This window comes from Eupeodes corollae, chromosome 2 (assembly GCF_945859685.1).
Source record: "Eupeodes corollae chromosome 2, idEupCoro1.1, whole genome shotgun sequence".
NCBI classification, from domain to species: Eukaryota; Metazoa; Arthropoda; class Insecta; order Diptera; family Syrphidae; genus Eupeodes; species Eupeodes corollae.
In genome coordinates, this window is record NC_079148.1 from 83,031,068 (window position 1) to 83,047,507 (window position 16,440).

At 38.9% G+C, this 16,440-nt stretch overlaps 2 pseudogenes; both read right to left on the bottom strand.

Moving 5' to 3' along the window:
- The window catches only part of LOC129945085 (tyrosine--tRNA ligase, mitochondrial-like), a 79,583-nt pseudogene extending 79,270 nt beyond the window's left edge, over window positions 1-313 (bottom strand).
- A 6,765-nt stretch (window positions 314-7,078) lies between these two features.
- LOC129945086 (tyrosine--tRNA ligase, mitochondrial-like) lies at window positions 7,079-7,835 on the bottom strand (annotated as a pseudogene).
- Window positions 7,836-16,440: the final 8,605 nt, after the last annotated feature.

The window sequence follows — 16,440 nt, forward strand, 5'->3', positions numbered from 1 at the left end:
CTAATAAGAGATATGTAACTTTTGTTTTTACTAGTATCCCAAAGTACATCCTTATGATTCTTGAATATTCTATTAAGCTGTTTTTCTATAGCCAATTAATTTGTCTCAATGACCGACGACCCTAGTTGGTTTCGTTCTGTTTTTTTTTTTTCCATTAGGATTGCCGAACCGTAGCTCTTCCAACTAACGCAATTGGATTGTGTCCTTCTTGTTGACAATGCAGAAGTCCCATTATTACCATGAGATTACCAAAGTGCAGACTATCGGCAGTTGGATCAAAGCCGGCGTAGATCGTTTGATGTTCAAATGGTAGACATGTGCATTCAAGATGACACAAGCGTCCACAGGTTTTTCTCAAAACCCACCTGTGTCTATCAACTCCTACTCTCACCTCCCCGCGGTGAACATCGGGTGCCTAGTACCTCAACTGGAGATTGGGTTCCAACCCCAGTGGAAAGTTGTTGGGGGCAGCAAACGAGAGAGAGGGGGAGAGGTGTTTCCACTAAGGCACCTCTCCTTATCCAGGCGGCAGCGGACGAATTCTCGAGATAGAATCAACGGTGGCGTCTACAGTTCCAGTAAGGTCGAACTACTTAGTGAACACCTTATAGGGCTTCTTCGACATATTCGGAGCCCAGGCCTATAAGGAGCGGTTCATCCGGCTCCCCTTCCTTGGAGTTATACTAAGGATCTGGCCCTCCAGGTTGGGGGTTGTGCCGTCGGGGTGACTTCCTGGCCACGTAAAAACATCATAGTTTCGAAGCAACAACAAGCCTCGGATACGGACGGATTCACTGTTGAAAACCCACGCAAACGAAATAAGGACAACGAACTTCGGATATGTACGTGGAATGTTAGGTCCCTTAACAGACCACGTGCAGCCGAACAATTAGCGGAAGCCCTAAACTGCTGCAAGGCAGATATTACAACCATCCAAGAAGTGCGATGGGATGGACCGGGCAAACTCAAACTTAAAGACTGCGATATCTACTACGGAGACTGCTATCGAGAACAAAGACAGCGTCTATTTGGGTGTGGATTTGTTGTTGGAACTAGGCTCAGGCAAAAAGTCTTGAGTTTCAATAGTGTGAGCGAGCGCATCACGACAATCCGCATCAAGGCTAAATTCGCCAACATAAGCCTAATATGCGCGCATGCCCCAACAGAGGAGAAAGATGAAGACACCAAAGACATATTCTTCGAGCTCTTAGACAAAACATATGAGCAGTGCCCTGGCTATGACATTAAAATTGTCTTAGGAGATTTTAATGCCAAGCTAGGAAGAGAAGACATCTTTGGTGGCATAATCGGGAGATACAGCCTGTACGACACCACCTCCGACAACAGATTCAGGCTGGTCGATTTTGCTGCGGGGCGAGACGTTCTGGTAGCTAGTACGCAGTTCACGCATCTCAATATCCACAAGGGGACATGGAAATCTCCTGATCAATCAACCGTCAACCAGATTGACCACATTGCGATCGACGCACGATACTTCTCCAGTATCCAGGATATCCGAACATTCCGAGAGACCAACATTGACTCGGACCACTACCTCGTTGTAGCCAAGGTACGGCTACGGATATCCCGATCCAAGCCAAAACAAGGAAGTACTGTGAGAAGATTCGACGTTAGCCGGCTACAATCGCAAGAGACTGCCATGTCCTTTTCCGATCGAGTCTCTAATAAGTGTTGAAAACCAGTGGCAACATTGCGTTGCAGCCATCAGAGATGCCGCCTCTGAAGTGCTAGGTTTCACACGGCCACCACAGCGAAACCCCTGGTTTGACGACGAATGCCAGCAAGCTCACGCAGCGAAACAAGAGGCATACAAAACGGCGCTGCACAAAAGGACTAGAGCTGCTCGCGAGCTCTACGAGCAGAAGAGGAGAGAGGAACACCGGCTTCTTAGACGGAAAAAAAGAGAGCATGAGAAGCGCGCGATCGAGGAGATAGAGGGATTTCACAACAGGAATGAGGTTCGTAAATTTTACCAAAAGGTAAAAAAAACCTCCCAAGGGTACCAGCCACGAACCGAAGCCTGTAAAGACGATCAAGGGAACATCGTAGTAGAACCACAGTCGATGCTGAGAATATGGAAAGATCACTTCTCCAAATTATATAACGGCGATGAAGAACCGAATTCCGCTGTAAGGGAGATAGAACCACTCAACCTCGGCGACGCAGATCAACAATTCCGCCTACCCGACCTTGACGAAGTGAAGATTGCTATATCTAAACTTAAGTTAAACAAAGCTGCTGGAGCTGACGGCATCACCGCCGAACTATTCAAAGCAGCAGGCGATGACTTGGTAAGGAGCATGCACCAACTCATCTGCAAAATATGGTCGGAAGAAAGCATGCCCGATGAGTGAAATCTCAGCATAGTGTGCCCGATACATAAGAAAGGAGACCCTCTAAACTGCACCAACTACAGACGCATCAGTCTCCTTAACATTGCGTATAAGATCCTCTCTGCCGTATTATGTGAACGTCTGAAGCCATTCGTCAACAACCTGATTGGTCCTTATCAGTGTGGCTTCAGACCAGGAAAGTCCACTATCGACCAAATATTCACACTACGGCAGATCTTGGAAAAAACCCAGGAGCTTCAAATCGATACCCACCATCTCTTTATCGATTTTAAAGCCGCGTATGACAGCATCTATAGGGAAGAGCTCTACCGAGCAATGTCTAGTTTTGGCATCCCTATCAAACTTATCCGTTTGTGCAGAATGACGATGGAGAATGCACGCTGCTCTATCAAGGTCGGAAAAGATCTTACCGATGCATTTGATGTCAAAAAAGGTTTTAGACAAGGCGATGCACTGTCATGCGACTTCTTCAACATCGTTTTGGAAAGAATTGTGCAAAACTCAACCGTCAACACTAGAGGCACAAGTTGGGTTTAGTGGTCAATGAGGGCAAGACCAAGTATATGCTGTCATCAAAAAAGGACACTGAACCACGACGTCTTGGACAAAACGTCACCATGGACAGCTATAACTTTGAGGTAGTTAATGACTTTGTCTACCTAGGCACCGCTATTAATGCAGACAACGACACCAGCGCTGAAATCAAACGAAGAATAACTCTTGCAATTCACTGCTTCTTTGGACTTAGAAGGCAATTAAGAAGTAAAGTCCTCTCTCGAGTATGTAAAATCACCATCTATAAGACACTCATCATCCCGGTTCTCTGTCAAAGAAAGATGAGAGCGTCTTAGGATGCTTCGAGAGAAAAATTCTTCGGGTGATTTTTGGTCCCGTACGCATAGATGGAGAATGGAGGAGAAGATATAACGACGAACTGTACGGGCTGTGCAGCGACACTGACCTAGTTAGCAGAATTAAAGTCCAACGGCTTAGATCGCTAGGTCATGTAGAGCGGATGGACATCAACGCTCCAGCCCGGAAGGTCTTCGAATCCAATCCCGAGGGACGGCGCAGTAGAGGAAGACCGCGAATCAGGTGGCGCACCCAGGTGGGAGAGGACCTCAACCAACTTGGCGTATGAAACTGGAGACAGCTAGCTAGGGACCGAGCTGGCTGGAGACGCTTGTTGGTTGAGGCCCAGGTCCGCCCCGGACTGTAGCGCCACCTTAAGTAAGTAAGTAAGATCGTTTGATGTTTACTTGTGAAAAGTTTTGTCATTTCCGGACAACAGTTTTAAGAAGAACAGAATATAGTTCATTACGATTTCTTGTAGTTTTTATAAACATACAAAACAATATACAACTTACCCAGCGTTGTCTGGAAAGTGATCCTGAAAGAATCCTCTATCAGCTAGAGCCAATAGGTTACGTTGGGAAATACTTCTTTGGATATGATGAAGGCACGTTTTAGATCGATGAAATAGTTGACTTTGGATCATTTTGTATGAAATTGTTAATAAGGAGTACTATTAACAACTTTGTTTTTATTAGTTTTGACTTTTGTATTTTGTTTTGAATTATTTAAATCGCAGAAATTGTATTTTGTTTTCCTTTTAATTATTGTTGTCAAAATACTCACCTCGTTCTTGATCTGTCAAAACTGGAAACAACTCAAATTGGGCCACGTTCGCATTGCAGTTCTAGGGTGCGGCTATACTTTCGGCATGATTTTTTCTGTTTTTAGCGAAACTTTTCATAAAAATCATAGAATTTGTTTGCCAAAAGCAGTCAATTATTATTTTTAGCACAGTTTTCACTAAAAAGAAGTTGCAAAATTTATTTTTCTTAAAATATTGCATTAATTTTTCAATTTTTAAATTCAATGGATCTCTTTTTTGAACGGCTGAGTTCACCTTATAGTTTTTTCACCCGCGGGGAAATAACAACTACATTCATAATGGCTTGGTCTCATAAGAAATGCACGGGACAACTAACACATGCTTATCCTTATGGACAAAATCCTCTCAATTTAGCTTGTAGACCGAAAGAGAGCAAACCTATTAAGTCGGGACTCTAGATAATATATTTCCTCTATGGGCATCACTGTGACTTATATCTTCGACTGTAGATCAGAGAGTATAGATGCACTCTTGATGACTATTCATGAGAATTTTCTTTAGGTAACTTAGTTAGTTTTTATTATTGAAATCCTCAATTCCGTTTTAAAAGCTATCATTGTAAATATTTGTCATTGAAAAAAATGTGATTGCAACCCATCGAAAAAATTTTGTCTGACAAAGATCTGCCATTTGAATGTATGAAATCGAAACACAAATCTCCTTTCTCTGGATGTATATTTGAATAGTACTATCATGAAGATTAACCCTCGACCTGACATCTTTTTACGTCTTCCTAAACAATTCGTTCCACATGTTTTGCATGTGGAATGCATTGGGGTGGGGGCAAAAATGAGTAAGAATTCCAGTATAAAATAATAAATTTAAAGATTATTAAAAAAACAGAAGATAGAGAAGAATGTATACAAATTCAGTGAAAGTTCGAGGGAGTCAATGAAAATACATTTTTGTTATAATTTTGTATTTATATTTTGTATAATTGTTTTTTTTTTTTTTTTTTGATTGGTTGATTGGCAATGCAATCATTTAAAAAAAGCACACAATACAAAAAATAGAATAAAAATTAGAATATAAACTTTTTGTGGTTGCCAATTAGAAAAATTAAGGTTTTCCCTATTTTTTCGAATCATTTTCAAATGAGACAAATATTTTTAAACCATGCAAATAATAGTGCGAGTAGTACCCGTAGCATGATGGTTAGTGCGTTGGACTGTCATGCAAGGGGTCTTGGGTTCAATCCCTTAATTTAAAAAAACAATTTTCGCGGGTACTGCCTCTTGCGAGGAATTGACAAATCCTTCAAGAGTAATTCTTGTCATGAAAAAGTGCTTTCTCAAACTAGCCGTTCGGATTCGGCCTTAAATTGTAGGTCCCTTCCATTCCTGACAACAGTACTCGCACACAGGAATGGTTGAGAGTTGTAAGTCACTAGGCCCTGGTTCACAACGGACTGTTGCGCCACCCCATTTGATTTTTTGAAATAATAGTGCGAACATTCTTAACCTAACATAGAAAATTATTGTAATGGGACCGATTTGTCAAATTTAAAATGTTGACATTTCTCGACGTTTCAAGGTCCCTAGAGTCGAAATAAAAGATTTTTAGAGAGTTGTCTGTGCTTGCGTGTGTGCGTTCGCGACGTTTTTTAGTCGTCCACAGCTCAAGAACCAGTAGAGATATGGACTTGAAATAAATTTTGTTATACAGATAATAATGCAGAAAGTTCTCTCAAGAAAATTGAGTGGGTATTTTTTTTGACATAGCAATTTGAAAAAAAGGCAAATATTTTGGTAAACCCTAAATATCTCACGAACGATACCAAACAAATATATTTTTTGGAAAAAATCCAATTAACATTTTCTTATAAATAAAAAAAAAACTAAAAAACAAAATATTTTTCACCTCGAAAATTATATGAACTAAAAATGATTTTATCCCCAAAACAATTTTATGTAACGAAAAATATCGTTTTTGACATCTGGTAAAATTATGAGAAAAATTAAATTGACAGTTTTTGTACGCATTTATAAATGGAAAGATATTTAAAATTATTTTCCCAATAAAATGGTTCGTTAGTGCAACGTATGAGATTATTGCGACAGTTAAAAATGGTTCATTTCAATAAAAAAGTTTATTGGAATTTAAAAATGTTTTTTTTTGCGCCAATAAACGCGTTTATCAATGTCAAGAAAGTAAAAACTATTGTCCCAACAAACGGTTCCTTGGAGCAATGTATGAGTTTATTGTGAAAATAAAAAAAACACATATAATATTAATACAAAAGTTTATTGACCTTTAAAAATAGGTTATTGAGGCAATAAACGCATTTATTAAAGTGAAAAATGTCTTTTTATAAACATATTGTTTGGCTCAATGTAGGAGCAATAGTTAATTGATTTTTAAATTTCCATTTTCAATAAACGGCGATTACTTAAAACAGTAAATCGTTTATTGAAGAAAACAATTTTGTAATCCAAAATTTTTTGTAATATCAAGAAAAAATGTATTGAGCCAATGAAAAACAAGTCAATAAACGCTGTTTATTGATATTATGAACGATATTTTTTTCAGTGTTCATGTTCAAATAACAGCTTTAATGGTCACTTATTTAAAATTTGTTTTTAGTTGATTTGATGTTAGCACCATACAAATAAATCAATAAAACAAAGATTTAGTTACATAGAAATAAAAAATTAATCTAATTTTGATTTGAAATTTGATGTGTACTTATCCAATGTTAAATTTTTTTGATCTTTATTCCTTAATTAAATTCCTTAAAATTAAAATATCATTTTTGTAACGTGATTACTTAAATAAATTTTATGACGTCACAAAGTCAACGCGTTGGCCCTTTAAGTTGATTGTTTAATTCTAGCTTGAGTCATGACTTAACTCCAATTACGAAACGACTTAAGTCCTTACAATTCAGCTTAATACAATAAAAAAAAACGAATTTATTATTTCTTTTTTGCAAACAACTTGTTGCTATAGTGTAATTTTGTATATATTGTATATTCTACTGTTTCTTTGCTGACTAGGATTATTTTTATTCGACATTATTTATGATTTACTTTACTTTAATAATAAAGGAATTTCCAGCAGATTTTCCAAACTTTTCTCCTTCTTCGTTGGTAACAAGAGGCAGTGTCATTCCAAATACTGATTTCTTTTTTTCTACTCTGCTGATGATTCCTGGCCAGTCATTAAGTTGCCTATTTGGTCACTGCCTCCCATTTGGAGCGACAATCGAATTTCTGAAGCAAATGCAACCAGTCATAAACTTGGAAAATTTGATATGTGAATTCGGTAAAGCTCATTCCAGCTGCACTCTCAAGTCGCGACTGGACTGACGATATTGAGAGCATTGATCCCGTTCGAAAGTGTCTTCCCATATTGGCAACAAAGTCCACTACATTTAGATTTTCGTACCATGATGCATTGTTGACGACTCTGAAAGAAAAATTATCAAATCGATTGAGTTTTTAAAGCGCATTAGGTTTCTATTATAGTTACCTAATAAGAGATATGTAACTTTTGTTTTTACTAGTATCCCAAAGTACATCCTTATGATTCTTGAATATTCTATTAAGCTGTTTTTCTATAGCCAATTAATTTGTCTCAATGACCGACGACCCTAGTTGGTTTCGTTCTGTTTTTTTTTTCCATTAGGATCGCCGAACCGTAGCTCTTCCAACTAACGCAATTGGATTGTGTCCTTCTTGTTGACAATGCAGAAGTCCCATTATTACCATGAGATTACCAAAGTGCAGACTATCGGCAGTTGGATCAAAGCCGGCTTAGATCGTTTGATGTTCAAATGGTAGACATGTGCATTCAAGATGACACAAGCGTCCACAGGTTTTTCTCAAAACCCACCTGTGTCTATCAACTCCTACTCTCACCTCCCCGCGGTGAACATCGGGTGCCTAGTACCTCAACTGGAGATTGGGTTCCAACCCCAGTGGAAAGTTGTTGGGGGCAGCAAACGAGAGAGAAGGGGAGAGGTGTTTCCACTAAGGCACCTCTCCTTATCCAGGCGGCAGCGGACGAATTCTCGAGATAGAATCAACGGTGGCGTCTACAGTTCCAGTAAGGTCGAACTACTTAGTGAACACCTTATAGGGCTTCTTCGACATATTCGGAGCCCAGGCCTATAAGGAGCGGTTCATCCGGCTCCCCTTCCTTGGAGTTATACTAAGGATCTGGCCCTCCAGGTTGGGGGTTGTGCCGTCGGGGTGACTTCCTGGCCACGTAAAAACATCATAGTTTCGAAGCAACAACAAGCCTCGGATACGGACGGATTCACTGTTGAAAACCCACGCAAACGAAATAAGGACAACGAACTTCGGATATGTACGTGGAATGTTAGGTCCCTTAACAGACCACGTGCAGCCGAACAATTAGCGGAAGCCCTAAACTGCTGCAAGGCAGATATTACAGCCATCCAAGAAGTGCGATGGGATGGACCGGGCAAACTCAAACTTAAAGACTGCGATATCTACTACGGAGACTGCTATCGAGAACAAAGACAGCGTCTATTTGGGTGTGGATTTGTTGTTGGAACTAGGCTCAGGCAAAAAGTCTTGAGTTTCAATAGTGTGAGCGAGCGCATCACGACAATCCGCATCAAGGCTAAATTCGCCAACATAAGCCTAATATGCGCGCATGCCCCAACAGAGGAGAAAGATGAAGACACCAAAGACATATTCTTCGAGCTCTTAGACAAAACATATGAGCAGTGCCCTGGCTATGACATTAAAATTGTCTTAGGAGATTTTAATGCCAAGCTAGGAAGAGAAGACATCTTTGGTGGCATAATCGGGAGATACAGCCTGTACGACACCACCTCCGACAACAGATTCAGGCTGGTCGATTTTGCTGCGGGGCGAGACGTTCTGGTAGCTAGTACGCAGTTCACGCATCTCAATATCCACAAGGGGACATGGAAATCTCCTGATCAATCAACCGTCAACCAGATTGACCACATTGCGATCGACGCACGATACTTCTCCAGTATCCAGGATATCCGAACATTCCGAGAGACCAACATTGACTCGGACCACTACCTCGTTGTAGCCAAGGTACGGCTACGGATATCCCGATCCAAGCCAAAACAAGGAAGTACTGTGAGAAGATTCGACGTTAGACGGCTACAATCGCAAGAGACTGCCATGTCCTTTTCCGATCGAGTCTCTAATAAGTGTTGAAAACCAGTGGCAACATTGCGTTGCAGCCATCAGAGATGCCGCCTCTGAAGTGCTAGGTTTCACACGGCCACCACAGCGAAACCCCTGGTTTGACGACGAATGCCAGCAAGCTCACGCAGCGAAACAAGAGGCATACAAAACGGCGCTGCACAAAAGGACTAGAGCTGCTCGCGAGCTCTACGAGCAGAAGAGGAGAGAGGAACACCGGCTTCTTAGACGGAAAAAAAGAGAGCATGAGAAGCGCGCGATCGAGGAGATAGAGGGATTTCACAACAGGAATGAGGTTCGTAAATTTTACCAAAAGGTAAAAAAAACCTCCCAAGGGTACCAGCCACGAACCGAAGCCTGTAAAGACGATCAAGGGAACATCGTAGTAGAACCACAGTCGATGCTGAGAATATGGAAAGATCACTTCTCCAAATTATATAACGGCGATGAAGAACCGAATTCCGCTGTAAGGGAGATAGAACCACTCAACCTCGGCGACGCAGATCAACAATTCCACCTACCCGACCTTGACGAAGTGAAGATTGCTATATCTAAATTTAAGTCAAACAAAGCTGCTGGAGCTGACGGCATCACCGCCGAACTATTCAAAGCAGCAGGCGATGACTTGGTAAGGAGCATGCACCAACTCATCTGCAAAATATGGTCGGAAGAAAGCATGCCCGATGAGTGAAATCTCAGCATAGTGTGCCCGATACATAAGAAAGGAGACCCTCTAAACTGCACCAACTACAGAGGCATCAGTCTCCTTAACATTGCGTATAAGATCCTCTCTGCCGTATTATGTGAACGTCTGAAGCCATTCGTCAACAACCTGATTGGTCCTTATCAGTGTGGCTTCAGACCAGGAAAGTCCACTATCGACCAAATATTCACACTACGGCAGATCTTGGAAAAAACCCAGGAGCTTCAAATCGATACCCACCATCTCTTTATCGATTTTAAAGCCGCGTATGACAGCATCTATAGGGAAGAGCTCTACCGAGCAATTTCTAGTTTTGGCATCCCTATCAAACTTATCCGTTTGTGCAGAATGACGATGGAGAATGCACGCTGCTCTATCAAGGTCGGAAAAGATCTTACCGATGCATTTGATGTCAAAAAAGGTTTTAGACAAGGCGATGCACTGTCATGCGACTTCTTCAACATCGTTTTGGAAAGAATTGTGCAAAACTCAACCGTCAACACTAGAGGCACAATCTTCCGAAAATCCATCCAATTACTCGGATACGCAGATGATATTGACATAATTGGAAAATCAAAGCGTGATGTCAGTGGAGCGTTTTTGAGCATTGCGACGGAAGCGAAGAAGATGGGTTTAGTGGTCAATGAGGGCAAGACCAAGTATATGCTGTCATCAAAAAAGGACACTGAACGACGACGTCTTGGACAAAACGTCACCATGGACAGCTATAACTTTGAGGTAGTTAATGATTTTGTCTACCTAGGCATCGCTATTAATGCAGACAACGACACCAGCGCTGAAATCAAACGAAGAATAACTCTTGCAATTCACTGCTTCTTTGGACTTAGAAGGCAATTGAGAAGTAAAGTCCTCTCTCGAGTATGTAAAATCACCATCTATAAGACACTCATCATCCCGGTTCTCTGTCAAAGAAAGATGAGAGCGTCTAAGGATGCTTCGAGAGAAAAATTCTTCGGGTGATTTTTGGTCCCGTACGCATAGATGGAGAATGGAGGAGAAGATATAACGACGCACTGTACGGGCTGTGCAGCGACACTGACCTAGTTAGCAGAATTAAAGTCCAACGGCTTAGATGGCTAGGTCATGTAGAGCGGATGGACATCAACGCTCCAGCCCGGAAGGTCTTCGAATCCAATCCCGAGGGATGGCGCAGTAGAGGAAGACCGCGAATCAGGTGGCGCACCCAGGTGGGAGAGGACCTCAACCAACTTGGCGTATGAAACTGGAGACAGCTAGCTAGGGACCGAGCTGGCTGGAGACGCTTGTTGGTTGAGGCCCAGGTCCGCCCCGGACTGTAGCGCCACCTTAAGTAAGTAAGTAAGATCGTTTGATGTTTACTTGTGAAAAGTTTTGTCATTTCCGGACAACAGTTTTAAGAAGAACAGAATATAGTTCATTACGATTTCTTGTAGTTTTTATAAACATACAAAACAATATACAACTTACCCAGCGTTGTCTGGAAAGTGATCCTGAAAGAATCCTCTATCAGCTAGAGCCAATAGGTTACGTTGGGAAATACTTCTTTGGATATGATGAAGGCACGTTTTAGTTCGATGAAATAGTTGACTTTGGATCATTTTGTATGAAATTGTTAATAAGGAGTACTATTAACAACTTTGTTTTTATTAGTTTTGACTTTTGTATTTTGTTTTGAATTATTTAAATCGCAGAAATTGTATTTTGTTTTCCTTTTAATTATTGTTGTCAAAATACTCACCTCGTTCTTGATCTGTCAAAACTGGAAACAACTCAAATTGGGCCACGTTCGCATTGCAGTTCTAGGGTGCGGCTATACTTTCGGCATGATTTTTTCTGTTTTTAGCGAAACTTTTCATAAAAATCATAGAATTTGTTTGCCAAAAGCAGTCAATTATTATTTTTAGCACAGTTTTCACTAAAAAGAAGTTGCAAAATTTATTTTTCTTAAAATATTGCATTAATTTTTCAATTTTTAAATTCAATGGATCTCTTTTTTGAACGGCTGAGTTCACCTTATAGTTTTTTCACCCGCGGGGAAATAACAACTACATTCATAATGGCTTGGTCTCATAAGAAATGCACGGGACAACTAACACATGCTTATCCTTATGGACAAAATCCTCTCAATTTAGCTTGTAGACCGAAAGAGAGCAAACCTATTAAGTCGGGACTCTAGATAATATATTTCCTCTATGGGCATCACTGTGACTTATATCTTCGACTGACAACTTTCAAGATACAAACTTCAATGTCATACCAATACAAAACGTAAGATATAAAATCCAAGCCATAGCAATACCAACTGCAAAAACAAGAAGAAACGAAAAATTTAAATTTCAGGCAAACGTTTTTCAGCAGTCATCGAGAGAAGACCAACTAACCCAAGAATTGCGAAGAAAATTTCTACTTTAAATACAAATAATTCGAAACGGACAAATTTAACTTAATTTTTTTTTTGGAATAAGCAACACGTTGTTACAATAATATGGAAGAACAACAATTCTACAAATTTCTTTTACATTATAAGTAAAAGATAAAGATGTCTTCTGACGAAACTCCATTAATAAGGAGAAGTAAACGACTAGGGGGTCATAGAATCGACAACGCCAAAGAAGATGATAGATGCAAATTTTGCGACCTAGACAACACGCAAGAAATGGTTTAGTGCGACGAATGTTTACAATGGTACCATTTCAATTGTGTCAACGTGACTGCGGCCATTGAAGAAGAAGATTGGAGCTGCGCGCAATGTCTAAACCAAAAGAAGGCAGATTCGTACGTTTCAAGAAGACGTAAAGAAGGCAGATTCGTACGTTTCAAGAAGACGTCATCAACAAATCGCCGACAAATATAATTACAGATCCTTGAAGAAGCTAGAGAACTTGTTGCAAGGCAAGAGGAGGTGTGGAGGTGGGTGAAGTGGAAGGGAAGGATAAGGATGAGGTAGGAAATAGAGATAGGAAGATTTTGAATAGGTTAGGTGGGATTGTTGAGATCCGGGGGACGCGGCCTGCTTGCGGTGCACGGCGTCAGCTCGTCGGACGGGGGGGATCTTGCCCCCGAAACTCAACTTCGCCTGCAGACAAAAACATATATCAGGCCAAGCAATGAGGAAAAAGAAGAAAACATATACGGACAGACTATTGGCACATCAGGGATGTTGTGCAGTGAGGCCATTACCCATCCTACCTTTAGGTATCCGCGCCCAGTGTTGGATAACCCCAATATTGTTGGTTGATGATCGGGTTCAGGTCATCTTAACTCCACGTCTACTCCGTTACCCTTGACACATCTGAAAAAATAAAACTCAAGCTCTCATTGTTTCGCTTGGTTTCATCAGATTTATAAATACAATACATTAACAAAAAAATTAACATCAAAACAAGAAAAAGAAAATGGTAACAAAAAAAAGCCAGGTTGGTAGTCCTACGTCTTTATTTGTTTCTACCTTTGCGTTGAAGTACCCTTTTTGGTATTTTATTAGTAAGCGAATACCATCAATTAACGGAGCCCTAATTCCCTACCCCTAAAGAACTCTCAGGAGGTATTTTTCAGGACCCTATACAACAAAAACTTACGGGACCGAACACGAAACTTACACCAACCGTTTCTTTTCGCACCTCACAATAAAAAAAATATACAAAAAAAGATTATGGAAATAAACCAAAAAAAATAACTTCCACGAATTAATGAATGATTAACGAATTAATTTGATAAATTAAAAAAAAAACTTATATATAGGACAATCACAAACACAAAAAGATCCACCGGGTAGGTATGGTAATATATATGATATGTAGGTTTTCTTTCTTTGTAATTCCTTTTTCTTTTACTTAACCTTGATTTTTTTTCTCCTTCAATTTTGTTTACTTTTAAATTTTCTTGTCTTTCAAGTTTTTTTTTTTTAAAATTTCCTTTAATTTCAAATTTTTCTTCTTTGGTTTTTTTTTCAGTTTTCAAATTTTATTTAATTTCAAATTTTTAATTTTATTTAATTTCAAAATTTTTTTGAATTTTATTTAATTTCAAATTTTTTTTTGGGCGGCTGCCCCGCTCTCCATGATTTAATTCGGGCCGCTGGGAATTAAACTATTATTAAAAAAATATTAAGTAAATTCCTATTCTTCGCTAAATTAACAGACTAACCACCTTTACTTGTTACTTGCTGGGTTCTTTTATCCAGAATTGTTGGCACCAATTTACATTCACCTTAGTTTACACTATTTTAGTACACCTTTTCTTTCCTATAAGGTATTAATTTTTATACATATTTGCATTTGAAACAAATAAATGAAAAAAACTTACTATATCAGCAATCTGATGGTCCAACTGTTTCTTTTTTGAGATATTTGAATATTACTTTACCACTATCACTCACTTTTTAATCCACTGTGTGGTAGATGGCCAAATGAGGGAGTGCTGAAATTATCATCCCACCCACACCGGCAAAAAAAAATATTCGGATGAACTATCTATCTCTAACAGGAACACATCATCCGATCCACCCATCCATACAGTGTATACCCCCAACCAACATCATCACACTCAAATAGTGGGAAACCACGTAGGTATTAGTACACTTCCAACAGAATAGGGGTATCAGTGTCCCAAGAACTAAGGGTGTGTTCCACGGTCGAAATCGGAGAGACCTGTAACACAGAACCACATGAAACCAGAACATTTAAAAAAAATCCATACACATAATGACAAAGTAACCACAAAACGTATGAATACGAATCACCTAATCACCGCAATGACATGCATTAACCGTCAATACTGAAAACTAAACACGGACATAAAACAAAGTTTCATTCACATGCAACTTAACAATTCAACCAACTTAAACGACAATACACCAAAACCAGATCTCTTCCGGAACGCACCCATTGCTTTCCCATGGAATTTCTCTCCACTGAGTTATGGAGAATTTCCATGGAGACCAACAATGAGGCAAGTGACAGCTGCAAAAAACAAGGATTCTGGATGCCTGGGAAATGGAAGGGGATTCGGATGACGGCAAAGCACGGGAGGTACAAGGGATGCTGAGATGGGTGAGTTTTTTGAAAAGCACAATTAGTTTTATTGGATCTTATTTGTTTGCTTTTCCTTTCCTAGATTAAGGGAGCTTTTGGATAATTGTTGGGAAAAACCCACGATTTAGGCCGGGCAAACTATTGTCCTACCATTTAGTAGAGGTTAGTATTAAACTTATAAAGATAAGTCGGCTTCCATTTTGTTTTTTCTTTCTATAGTTATTTTTCCATACCTTGGGAAGGTCAATGACCCTAACAATAACCAGCGTAGGTTGCCGACCTACCTCGACGTTAGTGAAGGGAAAAACGAATTACATTTTATTTATAATTAGTATTTATTCAACTAGACACCTGAAATTACACATATATACATAACTATCTACACATTTAACAATTAGCATTACTTTTTCAGGATTTTTGTCGAAACCCCTATCTGCTGGAGCGTCTGGTGTACCAAAGTTAAGGCTGCTGGGAGGTACACTTCTAGATATGTGGATCGGAGGAGTTCGTCCGAGATTGGCGAGAAAAAACCGAGCTAGTATGTCATCTATTAAGCAAAAAGTGTATACAAAAAACAATGTTTATTTAATTGGGAGTACCTACTAATTTAAATGTATTTTGTTTTTCAGGAATCCTGCTATGCAATCAATCAACACTTATTATTGATGTCCCCCATCTCTATCCGCCACCACTACGAATTTCTACGTTACAGTACCCATTCACCATTCAAGTGATTGTTGGTGAGTGATCTTTTTGTTTTTATAAGCTTATTTTGATTGATTAGATTCTAGTTAAACACAAAAATTAATAAATTAATAAATAAGTTACTAAGTTAATAAATAAATAAATAGTAGATAAATTATTAAAATCAGTAACTTTTGTAAATATCACAGATCGTAGTTTTCAATCATTGGGGATAGTATTTAAGTTAGTAAAATGAGTAAATTAAGTATCACAAGTTTTAAAAGATAAGTTACTTAAGCTAAAATAAAAAAGAAAATATAAATATCACAGATAAAAAAATTTAAAGCTATCAGGCTTAGTGGGATTAATAAAGTTAGTAAAAGTATCACAGATGGGATGGTTAAACCATTTTATCACAGATAAAGAAAAATTTTAAAGCTATTAGGCTTAGTAAAATTAATAAAATAAGTAAAAATATCAGAATTGGGATGGTTGAACCATTTTATCACAGATGTTTAATAAAATAAGTTAAAATATTAATAAATAAATAAGAACATTTAACATTAAGTAACATTTAGAACATAAGGCATGCAATGAATATAATAAATACACATATACTTAAAATATCCTTGTTTATTAAACAGTTCCAGGTACTTGTGGTTTTTGTTATAGTGTATTTCGGTATTTTCTTTTTCGAACTGTTGCTAAATAAATATAATAAGTTATACTTACGGATAATTTAATAAATTAACAAATAACAAACAGAAACGATACGAATAGCAACAATGATAACTACGGCTTGTATTTAAAACAA